We start from the raw sequence: 3792 nt of genomic DNA, 5'->3' as shown, positions 1-3792 counted from the left end.
CTATCGGGTTATAAGCACAAATTATCTCATTAAATCGTAGACACGTCTGGTATAATAGCAGAGAGCCTAAACTAAACTGAGAGTGACTGTTTGGCCTTTCGCGTTTTCATCTAATATACTTCGGAAACCCCAGGCAGGCTGTACATTCTGGTCCGTTCAATCGACGATTCACAGCCATTATAAAAAAAATTTATTCCCGAAAATTCGTCACTGTTATGTTTCTTTCCCCTTCCTTCAATTACTTCGCTAGTATATAAAACATCATTTTTCACGATTCCATAGTCACTCGGCGCTTTATACAAAAATAAAATAAATATTGATTGGTAGTTCTATATTCACACCTAACCAGAACATACATTTTGTGTTAAATTAAAGCAAAGTTTAACTATGTGATAGACTGATAGTGGTATATAAAGATCGTAGCAATATACGGGTATTCAACTAATTTGTCATATAAGCCGAGGTCTAACACGTGTGGTCAATACCAATCAGTCTATCCTCGGTATCGATCAGTTCGACCAGTCTATTGGCCCGATCGATATCAACTATGCTAGAGTCGAACAAGTTGGTACTGACCCACACACTAGAGAATTAGACAGTACCAGTCTGGATCGGTAAGTATCGATCCACGCACTAGAGAATCGGACAGTACCGATCTAGACCAGCATGTACTGATCGTGGCGTCTATTGATTGGTTTACCTTAAGTTCAAAAAATTTAAATAAAATCTAAATCCCTACTATATAAAGCATCAGTTTTCATGGCTACGGTCACCATCTTCCTTCTCGCTTTATGAAAAATAAATTAAAAATTAGCTTTTGACACCATATTCATACCCACCTAATCAACAGAACATACATATTTTGTATTTTAATAAAACAAAGTCGGTCCATGTAATATATAGAAATTGTAGCAATGCACAAGCATCTAACTAGTTCATCATATGAGCCTGAGTCTGACACGTGCGGGCGGTACTAATGGGTCTGTCCTCAACGTCGATCGGTTCGGCCAGTCTGTTGGTCCGATCGGTTCAATTGTGTCGGAGTCGAAACCAATCAGTATCGACTCGTGCACTGGAGAATTGGACGGTACCAGTGTCGGTGTTTGGTACCGACAGTGCACCATGGAATATGTCGCAAGGTGCTTTTTGTAGTCAACGAGATCGATTGTAGCTCAATGGTTCAGGTGGAACGAGACGTGACACAAGAATTATATAGGTTTAGGCGGCTAGAGTAAAACACTGTGTAATGTGTATTGCTTGAGCTCGAGATTACAATTGTGTGCTGCTAGGGTTAGCTATCGAATGGGATATACTCTCCTGGATTAGATGAATTGTAGGGGTCCTAACTCACCTTATATAAGTTGACAAATTGGTTTACAAGCCAATTGGCGGAACCACTCAGATTAATTCAGCTTAAGTGATCAGGTCACACCTTAAAGATGATGACACACTTAAATCTGATTAAATTGTCAATATGTCGGATCTAGTCAGATTAACCACTTACCCCAAATCGATAGCCACTTCGAGTCATAAGAACCATCAGCTTAATGGTAGTACGATTATTACATCATTGAAGTTTTGGAATTACGAAAGTAGTAATTCATTGTTCATTGCTGCGGAAATATCTAACGATGATTAAAGGGGAGTATGGCGAAGCCTGGCCATATTTATTCCTCCTGGTCCTCTCCTATAGAGGCGGCATCCCTCTGGACTGTTGAAAGGGAAATAGGGTTAACCTTTTCTCACAATTAATTTTGGTGGTTGAATGTCCAACACAAATATATGTACTAACTAGTTTTCTCTAGAATACATGTTCTATAAGTGTAAAAAGGTTCAATACAAACCAATAAATATTCAAGTTAGGGATCAAATTCAAAGGAGCAAGAAACTTGAGTGTGCTGAGGACTGGCGCACCGGACTGTCCGGTGTGCCACCGGACTGTGTCCGGTGCACCATGTCCGTACAAAGATGAACCAGCCACTCTCGGGTTTCACCAGGCGCGCTCCACTATAATTCATCGGACTGTCCAGTGTGCCACCGGACTGTCCGGTGCACGAGCAGAGCAATGGCTATCCAGCGCAATGGTCGACTGCAACAGCGCACTGACAGCGCTACAGTGGAGAACAGTGCGCGATAGAGTCAGAGCGCAGAGTCATAGGCGCACCGAACAGTGAACAGGACCTGTCCGGTGTGGCACCGGACAGTCCGGTGCAGCAAGGGGACAAAGCCTCCAACGGTCGATGGCTCCTGAACCCTAACGGTTTGGTGACGTGGCAGCGCACTGGACAGTCTACAGGACCTGTCCGGTGGCGCATTGGACTGTCTGGTGCGCCCATCGACAGTAACCTTCCCCAACGGCTTGTTGGTGGTTGAGGGCTATAAATACCCCCCAACCACCACAACTCCAAGCATCCAAGTCTTCTGAAGTTTTCATTCAATACAAGAGCTAGCGCATTCACTCCTAGACATAAATCAAAAGATCAAAGCCTCTCCAAGTCCCAAATTCATTCCGACCACCTAGCGACTTGAGAGAGTGTGTGTTCGTGTTCATTTGCGCTCTTGTTGCTTGGATCGCTTTCTTCCTTCCTTATTCTTGTTCCCAAGTGACTTGTAATCAAAGCAAGAGACACCTAAGTGTGTGGTGGTCCTTGCAGGGTCTAAGTGACCCGTTTGATTAAGGAGAAAGCTCACTCGGTCTAAGTGACCGTTTGAGAGAGGTAAATGGTTGAAAGAGACCCGGTCTTTGTGACCACCTCAAAGGGATTAGGTTCTTAGGAACCGAACCTCGGTAAAACAAATCACTGTGTTCATTTGCTTGTTTTCCATTTGATTTGTTTTCCCCTCTCTCCCGGACTTTATTTAAGTTCTAACGCTAACCCTGGCTTGTAGTGTGTGCTTAAGTTTATAAATTTCAGATTCCGCCTATTCACCCCCCTCCCTCTAGGCGACTTTCAACCGTCCATCCCGGTGGTAGGGTGGAGGACCAAGTCACACTAGCAACCATCTCTCCAATTGAGGTACCAGAAAAAGGATGCCACAAGCAAGGCTAAGTATACTAATACTCAGTAAGACTTACCCAGTGTGTCGAAACTACTCCACCACCTCCACACACATGAGGTTCTTTGGCTAAGGGGTTTGTGAAAGTGCATTCATCCCTTTTGTGAGTTTTGGTGATTTGGATAACAACACATTTAAAGGTCTAACAAGTTTGCTAAGTGTTGAACAGGGAATTCAGTATGATGAACATACTTGAATAGTGTATCATGATCAGTGAACAAAGTTCAACACAAGGTCAAATAACCAGTGAGACAATGCAAATGGATATAATATGGTCTCTATATTGGTTTGAATATATGGACAAGTCCTGAGAAATCACTATGCATAAATATGATCATAAAAGAGGTTGAAGTGATTAAGAGGATTGGTCAAGCCAAAGTGAATAAGATATGAGGAATCGTGAATTGGCTTGACCATATTACTATTAGTCCATATATGAATATATGAGAATCAAACTAGAGCTTGATTGATCTTAGCAGTTATATCTAGATGACATTCAAGCAAGGTTCACAATATTGAAGAAATGATTCTCTCAATGGATGCTCAATAAGATGTGACTCAAGAATGGCTTGATAGGGTGAAGATAGCAAGGAAAGGGCTTCGAGGAACTAAGCGAAGGTGAAGGCCAAGCGACGGCTTGTAGACCGAGGTACCATGGCTAAGGTGAAGAAGAGAGTACTTGCACTAAGTCGATGAACTAATCAGCTATAAAGAGTTACAACATGTTGATGCATC

The sequence above is a fragment of the Zea mays genome, chromosome 1 (assembly GCF_902167145.1).
Source record: "Zea mays cultivar B73 chromosome 1, Zm-B73-REFERENCE-NAM-5.0, whole genome shotgun sequence".
In the NCBI taxonomy this organism is placed as follows: Eukaryota; Viridiplantae; Streptophyta; class Magnoliopsida; order Poales; family Poaceae; genus Zea; species Zea mays.
Note: the sequence above shows the minus strand (reverse complement) of the source record.